Consider the following 17,775-nt stretch of genomic DNA (forward strand, 5'->3'; position numbering starts at 1 on the left):
GAGCTGGCAGGTTAGAGGGAGCATCCCAAAGGAGTGACCTTAAACTAATGACTTCTTCTGAGCCATTTCCAGAGGCATCTCCTCCTGTGGGCGCTCCTGCCGCAGGTAAAGAGCCCCATACAGTTGGTGGCTCTGAAACAGGCCTGTTCAGTGAGCTTATCTGTGACTGTCTTTCTGGCCCTCCTTTGCTTTTCACCTCCAGGAGATCCTCACCCCTTTCTCCGCACCCGTGCTCCCTCAGGAAGCCACAGAAGAGGCAAAGGCGGCTGACAGGCACTACAGGATGCTTCTGAGTGAAGCAGACCCACAAAAGGCGCTTATTAACTTCTGCAAGACAGCAAAGTGCCAAAGCGACAATAAATCTGGTACCGGAGAAGTTTAATCAGGAGATTAAATGTAATCACAGAAGCGAGAGGTCATCAGGAGAAAAGGAGCTCCTATGAAATACTTCAAATCTCAAAATGAAAATGCATTTTCTGTTTAGTTATTGCAGGCACTTAATAGCTTGATCAAGCACCCTTCTTGCCAGCTTTCTCGTTATTATAACCTTCCCACCGCCTTTGGAGGCAGAGATGATCTAAGTATGCTGAGAAGTTCAAGTGTGTCTACAACTCACCTGATACTTAAAACTCCCCCAGCCCCAAGGCAACGTAAACGGGGCCTGTTCAGCAGGATGTCGAGATGTTTGAGTTGTAAACTGGAGTCCCAGTGATATGGACCTTGTGGTTACTGTAAAGCATCGCTGTGCTTGGTAACTAATAGGGAAATTCTATATTTAAAACTTCAGTTCTATATTTGGTTCTTATCCATTGCAGATTTTCACCTCTGTAGTAGTATTATAGTGAATTCCTTTTTTTTTTAACATCTTTATTGGAGTATAATTGCTTTACAATAGTGTGTTAGTTTCTGCTTTATAACAAAGTGAATCAGTTATACATATACATATGTTCCCATATCTCTTCCCTCTTGCGTCTCCCTCCCACCCACCCTCCCTATCCCACCCCTCTAGGTGGTCACAAAGCACCGAGCTGATCTCCCTGTGCTACGCGGCTGCTTCCCACTAGCTATCTATCTTACGCTTGGTAGTGTATATATGTCCATGCCACCTTCTCACTTTGTCCCAGCTTACCCTTCCCCCTCCCCATATCCTCAAGTCCATTCTCTAGTAGGTCTGTGTCTTTATTCCCGTCTAACCCCTAGGTTCTTCATGACCTTTTTTTTGTTTTCTTAGATGCCATATATATGTGTTAGCATACGGTATTTGTTTTTCTCTTTCTGACTTACTTCACTCTGTATGACAGACTCTAGGTCCATCCACCTCACTAGAATTCCAATTATCAAGCCAGCCTATGTTCTTATACCAGTGAATATATTGGATAATTACATATAAATAAACTATCATTATGCCCACACATGCATATAATAATCTATGATCAACTTTGCAGTTTATTACTAAGGTGGTTGAAGATCTCCTTATTTTAAAGTGTGTATTTGATTTACTTGTTTAGGAATAACTAGTTTGAGTCATCTTTGACAGACAATAATTTTTGGTTTGTTTTTACTAAAAAGAAAAAAAAAAGGCTCAATTCCTATGAGGGGGTGACTAAAATATGATAGTTTGCTGGATGTCATTAAAGTAACTCCCAAGGAAAGAAATACAAATTGGTATCTGGTGATGGTGTAAATCCCTATAGAAGGGACCCTGGAAGGATCACTATATTAAGGCCCTTCACAGCCAGTGCCTCCAGTCGCTCCAGACTGTAACAATAAAGCATTAAATGTTAAAACCTCAAGGCAGTTTTTTTTGTCTCACGTCCTTTATTACTAATTTTACATATGTAATTAATTGATCAGAAAAAAAAGAAAGAAAGAAAAGAAACTGGCTACTGGCTTCTCTTTGTGACTTGTCAATACTATTAGACTCTTCTAGTTCTTTGTGTTACCTTAAAATCTTCAGTTTAGTAATTTTTCCATACCTAAACACTTTGGATTTGACATGCTTTATGACCTTTATCAGTAATGAGAATACAAATCCAATAAATAAAATACAAAGCCTGGCCTTCAAAATCTGGGGGCCAAGAACTCTGCTCCAGAGCCTCTGTGACTCTTGGACATTGTCAATAAGATTTTCTCTGTGAATGTGTACATTCTGGGGAGAGGGTCCTTAGCTTCCCATTCAGATTTTCATAGGGCTCTGTGGACCCCTAAGTAGTCTCTTGGGAAGTTTATCTTAAATAAATGAAGTTTAACTTAAAATGAAGATTGTTTCTGAGACTAGGTTCTAGATAAACTCCACGGTGGAGAACAGGCCACAAGTTAGGAAAGCTAAGAGTATGGACAATGTATAAGTTTTCTGATTTCAAGGTTTCTTTAAGACCCCTCCAAAGTCCCACATCAAGCAATGGTGTCACCATTTTCTGGGTCTCCCAGGCTCTAAATGTGGGCTTCACCCTCAAACTTCCCTCCTGTTTCAGTCCCTAAATCTTGACCAGGCTTCCCTTGAATCAATCCATGCCTTCTTTCCTCTACCTACCTTAGCCCAGAGTGTCACTGCCTCTCCTTTGAAATATAATTGCGTCTAAACTGTCCTCTGATCTCTTATTTCTTATTGACGTTGTTGCCAACCCAACCACCTAAAATAGATTTCATTCTGTCCTGAAACAGAAACCTTTAATAGTGACTCTCTTACTCTACAGGGTAAAGTGCAGCCTCTTCTCTCTCTCTCTTTTTTTTTTAACTTTTTATTTTATACTGGAGTATAGCCGATTAACAATGTTGTGATAGTTTCAGGTGCACAGCAAAGCGACTCAGCTATACACATACATGTATCCATTCTCCCCCAGACTCCCCTCCCATCCAGGCTGCCACATAACATCGAGCAGAGCTCCCTGTGCTATACCGTAGGTCCTTGTTGGTTATCCTTTTTAAATACAGCAGTGTGTACATGTCAATCCCAAACTCCGTAACTATCCCTTCCCTCCACCTTCCCCCCCGGTAACCATACGTTCATTCTCGAAGTCTGTGAGTTCATTTCTGTTTTGTAAATACATTCATTTGTATCATTTCTTTTAGATTCTGCAAATAAGCTATATTATACGATATTTCTCTTCCTCTTACTTCACTCAGTATGACAATCTCTAGGTCCATCCATGTTACTGCAAATGGCATTATTTCATTCTTCTTTATGACTAATATTCCACTGTATATATGGGCCACATCTTCCTTACTCATTCCTCTGTCGATGGACACTTAGGTTGCTTCCATGTCTTGGCTATTGCAAACCATGCTGCAATGAACATTGGGGTGCATGTATCCTTTTGGACTATGTTTTTTTCTGGGTACACACCCAGGAGTGGGATTGCAGGGTCATATCGTAGTTCTGTTTTTAGTTTTTTTTGAAACGATAACTCTTTTTTTTTTAATTAACTAATTTATTTATGGCTGTGTCGGGTCTTTGTTTCTGTGCGAGGGCTTTCTCTAGTTGCGGCAAGCGGGGGCCACTCTTCAGCGCGGTGCACAGGCTTCTCACTATTGCGGCCTCTCTTGTTGCAGAGCACAGGTTCCAGATGGGCAGGCTCAGTAGTTGTGGCTCACGGCCCCAGCTGCTACGCGGCATGTGGGATCCTCCCAGGCCAGGGCTCGAACCCGTGTCCCCTGCATTGGCAGGCAGATTCTCAACCACTGCACCACCGGGGAAGCCCTGTGTTTAGTTTTCTAAGGAACCTCCATACTGTTCTCAGACAGCCTCTTCTCTTGGTCTTCAGGGCCCTTCCACAAGCTAAGTTCGTTTTCACTGCTCCCTATTTAAGTTCACTTTGTCCATCACCCCCATCATGCCCTCATCTTGTCCTGAAATTTCCCCAGCCTTAGATACCCCTCCTCTGCCTCTGGCCTGTCCAGATCTTTCAGGGTCATTTCAGATCCTCATGAAGACACCATCCAGCCCATCTAAGTTGACTTCCTCTTTCAAGGCCTGGGAACATTTTTCTGTGTTTCTCATGCTGACCCTTCATCATATGCATTTTTATCTGACTGTCGGTCTCTGTTAACCACATACCCCGAGAAGGCAGGGATTGCTCTGGTCCTGAGCGTGTGCCATGGGACAGGCCTGTGCTAGATGAACGGAGACATGGTTTCTACTCTGAAGAGGTCATATTCCTGTGCAGGAGACAAGTAACTCCCTGGTTTCAGGGTACTGTGATGCATGCGTGGAGGATGGACCTCTAAATCAGATGGAGGCAGTGTCAGGGGAGGCTTCCTGAGGGGGTAACTCCTCAGGAGATGTTACCCAGGTAAGCAGAATGGGGGGGAGGGGCACATCGGGGTGTAGGGACAGGTGTCTGGGCGGGAAGGGGGTGTAAGTCAGCCTGGGCCATTCAAGGAACTCCTGGTAAGTGCTTATAACCTCTAAAAGGTCTCATGCGGAAACGGCAGGAGACACAGCTGCGGATCATGAAAGCCCTTGTGCGCTAAGTTCAAGAATTTGAACTGTGTCCTGAAGGAAATCCTTTGGACCCTAAATTGATCATTAATAACAGAAAATGGTCTCTTCCCTCAAGGAGCTTATAACCTAGTGTAAATATACTCAGCTTCAAGGTGGAAGGACATGCTAAGTCCCCATCATTTCAGTAATAGCAAATATTACGCCTTCTTCATCTTGAAATGTGAGACTCAATTTCAACAGTGTATAAATGATCTTATGACATAATTCCACTGCCACCCCCTCCCCGTTTCTTACTTCCACTGTAAGCTATCCTTTTTTTAAATTGAAGTATAGTTGATTTACAATGTTGTCTTAATTACTGCTGTACAGCAAAGTGATTCAGTTATACATATATACATTCTTCTTTTTATACTATTTTAAAATATTCTTTTCCATCATGGTTTATCATAGGATATTGAATATAGTTCTCCATGTCACTGTAAGCTACCCTTAAGTGTAGGTGGCAAGTTTGGAATTTTGAGAAGCATCAGAAAGGCCCCTACCTAAGAACATTTTTTGGGGGTAGCTACCTGTCATTCTGCCTGGAATTCCACCATAAGTGCAATATTGTGTCTCCTTCCTGAGGGGTCCTAACGAGACAGTAGAGGATATTTTATTATCAACCATAATTGGATAAATAATTGTCAGCCAGCATTTGCCAAGCCATTCCCTAGGAGACACCCTAGTGAGACAGTCAACTATTCCTTCTTCTAGGTCTCAAAATTCTATCCCTGGTAAGAACAACCCAGAGAAAAAGCACCTACCACATGACCTCAATCTTGGCAGAAATGAATTACATCTTCATGCTATCACATTATCATGTGGTTCTCTATCTTTATAGAAACTCGTATGTATACAGTGATATACATGTCAATTATTTCTCAATAAAATCAGAAAAAAAGAAAGTCATATGCAAATCATCTGCTTGAAAAATATTTGTGTCTTCTGTGAGACGAGTTGAAAATACGTCACTTGAGACGTTTGAACAGGAACCCATACAAACAATTTCTGCTTGAGTTTAATTTCAGAAAAAAATCTGCCAGCAATCTAAAGAAAACGTTAAGGCTTTGTGTAGATTCAAGTCCTTGATCCCAAAGCTGTAACACAGCTTAATTCAGCAAATAGTTTCTTGGTATAACGGTGCCTCCACATACTTTTGACTCTGAGATGTCTCCTCTTGCATGTTTGCATCTGCATTTGCTTCTCAAATGCTTTTGGCCGCAGATATGGCAAAATTGAATAACTACATTTGCTTTTTGGTGGTATCAGATTTTCTGAGAGAAACCAATGGTATTTATTCATTCACCTGTCAATGGGCAATTCAGTGTTTTTTGTTTGTTTGTTTGTTTTTGCCATTACAGTGTCTGCTGTTGATGAACAATGTTGGGCAGGTCTCCTGAAGCATATATGCACACTTCCCCCGGATATTCGGTAGGACTCTATAGCAATCCACCGGCTCCCAGTTCTGCAGCAGTGTCGCTCGTGGATTCACTGCGTTGGGCACCGAATACTATTAGGAGGACGTTGTCTTCCTCTATCCTAGAAACGTATCAGTGTCGTACTCCTATTTGATTAAAAATCTCGGAGTTGTAGTTTTAAAATGAATCCCCGTACAGGAAAACAAGCTTCCTCGTCCCTGGGTGGGCTCGAACCACCAACCTTTCGGTTAACAGCCGAACGCGCTAACCGATTGCGCCACAGAGACCCGCTTGCTGAGATCGCGCTGCGGTGTGTACAGATTTCCGCGGCCGCGGCGGCTCTCTCGCCGACCTGGGCGTAGCCGCGCTGACACCTCGGAGGAGCACGCCGAGGAGGCGGCGGGAGGAGCCGGGCTGCGGGCGGAAGCTCGGGCGGAGCCGCGGGGCTCCTCGGGGCCGGCGCGCGTCGCGCGGGCCCCGCCCCCGACGTGAGAGCCGGCCCCGCCCCCGGCTCCGGGGGCCCGTAGGGGACCCTCACCTTCCTTGCGCGCTGGAACGGTTGTCCCGGGCGGCCGCGCGCAGTGACAGTGAGCGTGACGACGACCCGGCCGACTGGGTGCCCGGCCGCGGAAGCTGGAAGGGGTGAGGTCGCGCGTGCTCTCCTGCCGGACCACACGCGCTCGAGCTGTGCGAGAAGCCCAGAGGGCTGTGCGGGCCTGGAGGATGGAGCCACATCCCGGAGCCCCCCCAGCTTTAGGGCAGTGGTCTCAGCCTTTGCGTGGTTGTTATTGCCCCTCTCCCTCTCCTTTGGATATTTCCCCCCTAATCACCAACCCCCATAAAATTTTGGTACCATAGACACACCGCGTATGTGTGAATTTGCCCTGTGCACTTCTGTGCTAGGTGCATAGAAAGAATAAGATTTTTTCACCTCAGAGAGACAATTTTTGCCCCCTTGGCGAGGATAGGGCCAGCGTTGAGAATGCCTGGTTTGGGACATCAGAAGAGCCCTATGGCAGTTAAGATATGCCTTTAAGTTTGAAATGGCCTCTGCAGGGTCCCCCCCTCCGCGTTCCCTGACTTCTGCACTGAGGCCTTTGAGATCTGGAATGACCTGTCTCCCCAAAGGTGGGGAGTGGGGGCCTTAGCATTAGTGCCACACCCTTAGAACTTACTGGCTTTCAGTTTACTTTTGCGAAGCCAGATCTCTTGAGCTCCTTTGGGATCGCTCCCCTTGTCTTCTCCGCCCACAGAATAGGAAATTCACCCCAGCTCTCCACGTGCTAAATCCAGTCCTGTGTGTTCCCTGTTTCCGTTCAATTTACCTGTGAGGGACCCTCCTCCACCTTCTTCTCCTTCCCGCACCCCTTCCTGTCCCCTTCCTCCTGGTTCTTTTCTCATCATTTTAACCTTTTTTTTTTTCTTTTAAGCGCACAGTTCAGGGGCATTAAGTACATCCACACTGCTCTGCAGCCATCACCACCATCCATCTCCAAAACGTTTTCATCCTCCCAACCTGAAACTCTGCATCCGTTAAACATTACTTCCTCCTTTCCACATCCACCCCATCCCCCCGACCTGGCAACCACAGTTCTACTTTCTTTCTCTATGAGCTTGATGACTCTCGGGACCTCATGTAGTGGAATTGTACAGTAGTTGTCCTATCTTGTTTCACTTAGCATGTCTTCAAAGTTCGTCCACATTGTTGCATGTGTCAGAATTGCATCCCTTTTTAAGGCTGAATCATATTCCATTGTGTGTATGCACCACATTTTCTTTACCCCTTTATCAGTTGATGGACACTTGGGTGGCTTCCACATTTTGGTTATTGTGAATAATGCTGCAGTGAATATGGATGTGTAAATATCTCTTTGAGACCTTACTCTCAGTTCTTTTGGGTACATTTCCAGAAATACAACTGATGAATCATATGGTAATTCTGTTTTTAATTTTTCATACCACTTTCCACAGCAGCTGCACCGTTTCACATTCCCACCAACAGTGCGCAAAGGTTTCTATTTCTCCACATCCTGCCAACACTTGCTATTTTCTTTCCCTCTTCCCTTCTTCCTTCTTTACTTCTGCCCTCCCTCCCTCCCTTCTCTTTCTCTCTTCTTTCCTTCCTTCCCCCTCCCTCCCTCCCTCCCCCTCCCTCCCTCCCTCCCTCCCTCTGCCTCCCTCCTCCCTCCCCCTCCCTCCCTCCCCCCTCCCTCCCCCTCCCTCCCTCCCTCCCCCTCCCTCCCCCTCCCTCCCTCCCTCCCCCTCCCTCCCTCCCTCCCTTCCTTCCTTCCTTCCTTCCTTCCTTCCTTCCTTCCTTCCTTCCTTCTTGTCTGTAATAGCCATCCTGATGCGTGTGAAGTGTTAACCTCATTATGGTTAACATTTCCCTATGGTTTGCATTTCCCTAGTGATTACTGCTGTTGAACATATTTTTTTCAATTTCTTTTGGATCTGGGTTCTCCGACCCTTCTACTTGCTTTCTCCTAGCAAGAGCCAGCTCTGCTTCACTGAGGAGAAAGCTGAGTGATGGAGGCCAGCTTCTGATAAAGGGGGGAAGGGAAAGAGCTAAGTGGAGCTGCAGAGTTGAGCCTGTGCCGTTCAAGGAGAGGGGATGAAGGAGGAATCTTCTGAGTAGGACTATCTAGAGATCCTGTTGTCAGGAGGTTCTTGCCCGTCTGTGCTGGGCAACTTTTGGAGTCAGTTATGTTTAATCTGGTTTTGTGGAGTTATTTATGCACGTGGTGCTTATGAGTGGCGAACAGGTGAAGAAGGAATTGATGACCTCCTTGGAATTCCTTGGAGGAATTCCACCTTGGAATTCCTGGAACAGATAAGGTTTTCCAAACTGCACCTTTAAAAGTTAGCTTAGGGCTTCCCTGGTGGCGCAGTGGTTGAGAGTACGCCTGCCGAGGCAAGGGTATCCCCCCCGGTGCGGGAAGATCCCACATGCCGCGAAGCGGCTGGGCCCGTGAGCCATGGCCACTGAGCCTGCGCGTCCGGAGCCTGTGCTCCGCAACGGGAGAGGCCACAGCAGTGAGACGCCCGCGTACCGCAAAAAAAAAAAAAAAAAAAAAAAAAAAGTTAGCTTAAATTTATACTAATTTAATGGAATTTTTCAATTGCATTTTCAGTTTCTTCTTAAGGACTGTGGGAAATTCTTTTTTTTTTTTTGGCCATGTGGACTGCAGGATCTTAGTTCCCCCATCAGGGATCGAACCCATCCCCCCTGCAGTGGAAGGGCAGAGTCCTAACCGCTAGACTGCCAGGGAATTCCCAGGATTGTGGGAAATTCTAATTTAAGTGTTTAAATGATGACCTCTCTCTCTCCCTCTTTCTCTTTCTTCTTGTGATTCCTCTTAAAAACACAGTGATATCTTTCAGATGTATAAGAAATAGAACCTTATCTTTCTATCACTCCATTCAACTTCTGTTTTGATTTCCTGTTCTGCTGCTGCCCCAAACGCAATCTCTGTCAATTCAGGATTCCCTCTGTCCCCTTCCCTGGAGTTGTTTCCAAGTGCTGAAGCTTTGGAGGGTGGCCACTCATCTGGTCCTTGAGTCACATGTGCACACAGTTTGCTGAAGAGGTAGTTTTGCTCCTATTGCAGGTCCCATTCCTTTCCCCACTGAGGGAAAGGAATCTCTTGTGAAATTGGCTGTTGCATCCGTCATTCCATAAAGTCATTCCTGGCGCAGTCTTCTCTACTTATGGGACCTGTTATGGACTGAATGTTCGTATCCCCTCAAAATTCACATGTTGAAATCTGTTCGCCAATGTGATGGTGTTTGGAGGTGGGGCCTTTGGGAGGTATTTGGGCATGGGATTAGTGCCCTTTTAAGAAGAGGCTGGAGAGCTAGCTCCATCTTTTTCCTCCACATTAGGACAGAACACGAGGTCAGCAGTCTGCAACACGGAAGAGGCTCTCGCCGAAGCCTGACCCAGCTGGCACCCTGATGTAGGACTTCCAGCCTCCAGAACTGTGAGAAATAAATTTCTGTTATCTATGAGTCACCCAGTTTATGGTACTTTGGTATAGTAGCCTGAGCTAAGACCCCAAACTTTCCTCTTCTCATCAACCCCACCTGGACACCCCCATTTCTCGAGCCCCAGATGGTGAGGTATACAAGTGGTTGCAAAAACAAATTTTTTTTATAAACTTATTTATTTATTTTTGGCTGCATTGGGTCTTCGTTACTGCTCACGGGCTTTCTCTAGTTACAGCGAGTGGGGGCTACTCTTCTTTGCAGTGCGTGGGCTTCTCATTGTGGTGGTTTCTCTGGTTGCGGAGCACGGGCTCTAAGCAGGCGGGCTTCAGTAGTTGTGGCACGCGGGCTCAGTTGCTCCGTGGCATGTGGGATCTTCCCGGACCAGGGCTTGAACCTCTGTCCCCTGCATTGGCAGGCGGATTCTTAATCACTGCGCCACTGGGAAAGTCAGGCTGTAAAATTTTAAGAGGCAACTGTGTGGAAGGGAGAAAAAGAAATAAACACTGAGTGTGCTTGAGTCCCAGCTGAAAGTCTAAGGGTGTCTTTTTAGTCATACTTGTTTGAAAATATTATCAAATTTTCTCTGTTAGGCTGAGCTCTGGGGTCTCTCTTGCTCCGTATTCATGTGGGTACAGTGCTTTTCTGAAAGGAACATGGCATTAATGGACCAATTATGTTTAAGTAATTATAGGTCCTTCTCAATTATAGGTCATTCCAGGAACCAGATGATTGTGTCCACTGAAATGACACCCTCAACTAGAAGCTCCCGCTAAAATGTAGGCCCTCCAGGGACAGAGATTTTAGTCAGCTTTGTTCCCTGCTGAATCCCCAGCACCTACCACAGTGCTCAGCACATAGAAGGCACTCAGTAACTCCATGCTGAATAGTTGAGTAGAGTAAAACATAAACCGTAAAGGAAACTGGGAAAAAATAAAGTGTGGTGGAAAAATTAAATTCCTAATATATAAAGTGCATCTATCAATTAATATGGAAAAGTACCTCTTTACAACTCAACTAAAAAAAATCAGACAAACAAAAATGGGGACATGAACAGAAGATTCCCAAAAGAAGAAATACCCACGACCAATATAATTATAAAAGTTTAACCTCACGAGTTATCGAAATCAAAATGAAATGAAGTAAAAAGCTTCCTCTTCTCAAATAGCAAAGAAGAAAAAGAGATACTACTAAAATTCTATCAGTGGCATAGTTACAGGTCATTGTCACACAGGACTGATGAGGGTAAACCTGGCCTATTATTTCTGGATAGCAGTTTGGTAACACGAACATTAAATGATGTTCATTCTAGAAATTCGATGTTAGAAATCTCTCCTAAGAGAGGGACCAGGGATGTGGCCCAAGTTTTAAGTATATCATCACAGTATTATTTATAATAGTGATAAATAGGAAACAACTTAAATATCCAGCAACAGGGGAAAATGATAAATTGTGGTATATTTAGAAAATAGAGTATTAAAATATAGACATCAAGAATAATAGTTTAAAACATATAGTCAGGATAAAGTGTTAAGTAAAAAAAGGTAGGCTGCAGAACACTATAATTCTAAAAATAGTATTTTCAAAGAATATTTGACAACAGGGTTATGATGAAATGTTAAGTTAAAAGGTCAGATGGAGAACTGTGCCATCATGATAGCTCATAGCTGCATCTTCTTTCCGTGTATCCCATGTTATTACACACTTTATACATAACGTCTCATTTAAGCCCATAACAAGCCTGTGGGGCAGATACCATCCATATTACTCTTATTCTAATTTGGAGGGTGGGGGAATGGGAGCAGAGACGGAGCATCTGTTCAGGTTGCAGAGCCTGTGAGTGTGCGGCCGGGCTCCACACCTAGAGTCAGGCTCCAGCAGCTACGCTTGTAACCTTGACCCACACAGCCTCTCACATTGCATATGAGCACAAATTGTGTGTGTGTCTACACATGAGTAATGCGTATGGTTACCTCTGAGTGGTGATTATAATTTTCTTCCTTCCCCCTTTCCACTAGTTTCTCAAGCATCTGCAGCATGCTGTCCTTGTAAGGGGCCAGCAATGAAAGGCAGCAGAAGCAGTTTCCCTAAATTGCAGGTAGAGGGTGGTAGGTGGTTAGGCTCCGCCGATCTTCTCTGTCTGGGGGCAGAGGAGTGCCAGTTTGTGAGGTGGTAACTCAGGGCAGTCCCGTGCCTGCACACGTGGGTCCCTGTCAAGCATGGTGTACCCGTCACGCTGCTTTCCCTTCTCCAACTCTTTTACCCGCCTGAGAAAAGGTGTCTGAGGGACATGGAGACCACTCCTAAGGGGAATTTTATGATGTGCTACTCTTCAGTAATGAATGTGCTTTCATTTAAGAACTGGTATCTGGGCTTCCCTGGTGGCACAGTGGTTAAGAGTCCGCCTGCCAGTGCAGGGGACACGGATTCAAGCCCTGGTCCGGGAAGATCCCATATGCTGTGGAGAAACTAAGCCCATGTGCCACAACTACTGAGCCTGCGCTCTAGAGTCCGCGAGCCACAGCTGCTGGGCCCATGAGCCACAACTGCTGAAGCCCACGTGCCTGGATCCTGTGCTCCGCAACGAGAGGCCACTGCAATGAGAGGCCCGCACGCCACAATGAAGAGTAGCCCCCGCTCACCTCAACTTGAGAGAGCCCGCGCACAGCAGCGGGGACCCAACACAGCCAAAAATAAATTAATTAAATAAATAATTTTTTTAAAAAAAGAACTGGTATCTGAGATTTTAGGTGACTTTTTAAAATTTTTTTTAAATTTATTTATTTATATTTTTTATTTTTGGCTGCGTTGGGTCTTCGTTGCTGCGCGCGGGCTCTCTCTAGTTGCGGCGAGCGGGGGCTACTCTTCGTTGCGATGCGCGGGCTTCTCATTGCGGTGGCTTTTCTCGTTGCGGAGCAAGGGCTCTAGGCGCACGGGCTTCAGGAGTTGCAGCATGCGGGCTCAGTAGCTGTGGCTCGCGGGCTCTAGAGCACAGGCTCAGTAGTTGTGGTGCACAGGCTTAGTTGCTCCGCGGCACGTGGGATCTTCCTGGGCCAGGGCTTGAACCCGTGTCCCCTGCATTGGCAGGCGGATTCTTAACCACTGTGCCACCAGGGAAGCCCCATGATTGAGTTTTTGAAGAAAGAAGTTCTACAACTCTCCTTACATAACAGATGCTCAATAGAATTTTTGATGCTGTAGGCTGTTCTAGGTGCTCTGTTCTACTGCTGTAGCCCTCACTAACAAGGCTTACTTTCTGCTTTCTAATCTAAATATTGCTATATTTTAAAAGCCTGTTTCTCAACTGAATCTTTTGTGAAGAATAATAGTTATTCTCGCTGGTGTGTTACCAAAGGCATGCTTCACCTTGGCCTAATTAGGATAAATGATAGCACCCCCTTTTATATTTAAGTCCAATTTTGCAATAAAAAATTGCTTATATGAGCATGGGGCTTATACAAAATAAAAATTGAATTTGTGCAATTTTCTGGAGACCAACAAACTAGAAATAATTCATTTATTCAGCACATATTTACTGAATCATTACTCTGTTCCCCAAAGAAGACAGAACAATGTCCCCGGGGTAAGAAATGATTTCGTAAACACACCATAATAAGTGGAAACGTGAAATAAAGGGTTGATGTATTTGATTATATTTAAAATGTAGTAAAACTTTTGTTAAACGAATAAGCAAAAAATAAATTTAAAAGACAAAACCATAGACTGAGTGAGGAATTTGTAATGCACGTAACCAGCAAAGCCTTAGCATGCAGAATTTATAAAGAATGCCTACCAATTAGCGGAAGACAAACAACAAAACAGAAAAAAAGGCAGAACATTAATGGAGAGGAAATCCATATTGTCAATACACTCATGAGAAGACACTACACTCGTCTAATAATCTGGGAAACATAGAATCATAATGAGATGTTATTTCACACCCAGCAGATTGGCAGAATTGAGGAAGCCTGACAAACTCAGTTGGTGCTGTTTGGAGCATTTGGCCCTCACTTTCATCTGCTGTGGATGGAAATCAGGACACATGCCCTGGAGAACGATTTGTCAGTATCCTGGTGACATTGGAGAGACTCATTCCCTCCAATGCACGGGTTTCGCCTTGAGATATACATAGACAAGGATATGTACGAGATGGTTCGATCCAGTATTGTTCACAGTAGTGAAATATTTTCTTTATTTTTTATTTAAATATTTTTATAAGTCCTAGGTGTACAGCATTACAGTTCAACATCTATATACACTTCAGAGTGATAACAAGACAAGTCTAGTTACCATCCACCACCATGCACTCGGTCCCCTTCAACCATTTTCCCACCCCATAACTCCTTTCCCCCCGGTAACCCCAAATCTATGGGGTTTATTTTTATTTTATTTCATTTGTTCATTTTCTTTTAGAGTCTACATATGAGTGGAATCCACATATGAGAGTTTATAAGGTATTTATCTTCTCCATCTGACTTATTTCACTTAGTATTGTGCCGTCAAGGTCCATCTGTATTATCACAAATGGCAGTATTTCTTTTTTTTGGCCGAGTAGTATTCCACTGTATTGTATATGTGTGTGTATGTGTGTGTGTGTACACACGTATATATATATATATCTCAAATCGTCTTTATCCATTCGTCCATCAGTGGACACTTAGGTTGTTTCTATAACTTGACTATTGTGAATAATGCAGTAATGAACATAGGGGTGCATGTATCTTTTCAAATCAGTGTTTTCGTGTTCTTTGAATAAATACTCAGAAGTGGAATATCTGGATCACATGGTAGTTCTATTTTTAATTTTTTGAGAAATCTCCATAGTGTTTTCCACAGTGGCTGCACCAATTTACATTCCCACCAACAGTGCACGAGGATTCCCTTTTCTCCACACCCTCTCCAGCATTTGTTATTCCTTGTCTTTTTGATAACAGTCATTCTAACAGGTGTGAGGTGATATCTCACTGTGGTTTTGATTTACATTTCCCTGATAATTAGCGTTGTTGGACATCTTTTCATGTGCCTGTTGGCCATCTATATGCCTACTTTGGGAAAATGTCTATTCAGAAGACCCTGTGTCCATTTTTCAATTGGGTTGTTTGTTTTTTGTTGTTGTTGAGTTGTCATAATAGTGAAGCATTTGAAATGACTCAACTTCATCAAAAGGATGGTGGATAAATAAACATGGTATATTTAAACATTGCAATACTATATAGCAGTTCTAATAATGAATTGGGTCTTTACTTACCAGTGTGTATAAATTTTCTAATGTGATGTTGCACAAAGGATAGGTACAGTACGTTACCATTTCTATAAAAGTAGTCAATAGACAAAGCAATGCTATGTATTATTTATGGATACATGTACATGCGGTCATAATGTGAAACATGCATAGGAATGATAAAAACCAAATTCAGGGAGGCAGATACCTCTGAAGAGGGAAACAGGAGAGTAGGGTCATGGAGACAGAAGGCTCTCCCATTGTCTGCCACCTTTTGTTCCTGGAAAAAAACTGAAGGAGGTATAGTGAAATCTTAGGATTTGATAGTGTTCCAGGGTGGGTACACAGATTTTTGTTATTTTTTTTTTTTTTTTTACTGTGGGAAAAAACCACATAAAAAATTTACCATCTGAACCATTTCTAAGTATACAGTTCAGTAGTGTTAAGTATATTCTCATTGTTGTGTGAAGAGCTCCAGAACTTTTTCATCTTGCAAAACAGAAACTCTATAGACATCAAACAACAACTCTTTATTCCCCGTCCTCCCAGCCCCTGGCAACCACCACTCTGCTTTCTGTTTATATGAATTTGCTTCCGACTCTTCATATGAGTGGAATCATAACAGTATTTGTCCTTCTGTGACTGTCTTCTTTCACTTAGCATAATGTCCTCAAGATTCATCCATGTTGTAGCATATGTCAGAATTTCCTTCTTTTTTAAGGCTGCATTATATGTATATAATATGTATATATGTATGTACATGTGACTATATATCTGTCTAGACCACATTTTCTCCATCCATTCATCTGTCAATGGATATTTGGGTTACTTCCACCTCTTGGTCGTTGTGAATAACGCTGCAATGAATAATTTGCAATGCGTGTGTAAATATCTTTTTGAGATCCTGCTTTGAATTCTTTTGGATATATACCCAGGAGTGGGATTGCTGGGTGTACAGTAATTTTATTTTTAATTTTCTGTGGAAGCTCCTTACTGCTTTCCATAATGGCCGTTTTACATTCCCACCAACAATGCGCAGGGGTTCCAATTTCTTTACATCTCGGCAAACGCTTGTTAGCTTTTGTTCTTTTGTTAGTGACCGTCCTAATGAGTATGAGGTGATACCTCACTGTGATTTTTATTTGCATTTCTCTGATAATTAATGATGTTGAGCATCTTTTCAGATGCGTTTTGGCCATTTGTATATCTTCTTGGGAGAACTGTCTCTTCAAGTCCTTTGCCCCCTTTTTAAATGTGTTACTTTTGTTGTTGTTGTGGTTGAGTTGTACGAGTTCCTTAAAAATTCTGGACGTTAACCCTTTATCAGATATATGACTTGCAAATATTTTCTCCCGTTCTGTAGCTTGTTATTATCGTAACTGATTTTTGTGTCTGAAATATTTCATAACAATATTTTAAACGGCAGGCGAGAATTCCTTATCAAAACCATCGAAGACACGGTTGTTGCAGATATAATGCCTTATTCTAATTCTGTCTTTCTTTCTTGGGAGTTTCATGTTTGACTTGATCGTACAAGTTGAGAGTTTGTATGAGTTTGTATGTAAATGGGAAGATTTAAAATACTACAAGATGTAAATTTTCTTAAAATTAATCCATACATTCAGTGCTATTAGGGGAAGTCTCTAGGTGTAGTATAATATATATACACGTACATATACGTGTATTTGTACAAGAAGATCTTGAAAGAGACACACTAAACCACTTAATAGCTACCTTTGGGGAGTGGGGATGCATCAGGGTTTCGACCGTTGCCAAGAGTCCAGGAAGGGCCATGATTTGTACTGGGCATTGCTCTCTGGTAATGGAAGAGAGTTCCTCAGGCGAGTGGGTGAAACTGGCCTGATGCTGGATGGTCTCACTGGGGCCTGTTGCTCTAGCCCGGGTTTACATTCTTTGGGAAACATAATCTGCTACAAGTCTCTCCCATTTGTGGGAAGCGCAGGTTCCCAGACATTTGCCTCTCTTGGTTGGGGCCTCTCGAGTTCAATGATAAAATTGAGGTGATGGTTTAAGTGATACATACGAGGAACATGGCAGAAAATGCTGAGGGTTGAGAGCTTACGTTGGGTGGAGAGGAGGGAGGAATGAAGAGGAGTTCTGGGGACGAGAAGGAGACTGAGTGGGAGATACAACAGCGTGAGTGGGGAGGACCGGTGTGCTCGGTGGGCTGGGGCTTTATGTGGGACTTACAAGGGGTCCAACGAAGAGTCCCAACCCTGACAGTGAGCTAAAGAAAATAGCATTTTAACATCTTTCATTTTGCAGTGAATGGTTTACAGTCTCCAAGGCCTTTTAACATACATTTCTTATAACAGCCATGCGAAAGCAATGAGGCAAAAAAAAAGTCAGTGCCCATTATGTGAATTTAACTGTAATGATAGAATGTAGGGCTCGTCTGCCAGTATTGTAATGGCCCAGTATTTTTTCAGACAGTATTTGGGGCACTAGCTTACAGGCAACAGAGCAGTGGTTAAGGTTGTGCCCTTGCTAGCAGGCTATTCAAATTCTATCACCACTTACTACCCTGGGCACCAGGGCATGTTTCTTTACTTCCCTGCCTTAGTTTTCTCATCTGTAAAATGGGGATGATGATTAAAAAAACACCTAGACCTTAGAATTGTTATGAGAATTAAAAGAAATAGGCAAGT

General features: G+C 43.6%; 1 long non-coding RNA gene and 1 other non-coding gene across 2 annotated transcripts in view; one reads left to right on the plus strand and one right to left on the minus strand.

Annotated features, from left to right (window-relative positions):
* Positions 1–6,114: 6,114 nt before the first annotated feature.
* TRNAN-GUU (transfer RNA asparagine (anticodon GUU)) lies at positions 6,115–6,188 on the minus strand. Its single transcript has one exon. It is a non-coding gene; the product is annotated as a tRNA-Asn (tRNA).
* A 170-nt stretch (positions 6,189–6,358) lies between these two features.
* The window catches only part of LOC138842408 (uncharacterized), a 97,383-nt gene continuing 85,966 nt past the window's right edge, over positions 6,359–17,775 (plus strand). Inside the window, exons 1-2 of the long non-coding RNA XR_011376893.1 lie at positions 6,359–6,543; positions 9,784–9,881. This is a non-coding gene — a long non-coding RNA (uncharacterized lncRNA). The remainder of the gene's footprint in view (positions 6,544–9,783; positions 9,882–17,775) is intronic.

The sequence above is a fragment of the Globicephala melas genome, chromosome 18 (genome assembly GCF_963455315.2).
Source record: "Globicephala melas chromosome 18, mGloMel1.2, whole genome shotgun sequence".
NCBI classification, from domain to species: Eukaryota; Metazoa; Chordata; class Mammalia; order Artiodactyla; family Delphinidae; genus Globicephala; species Globicephala melas.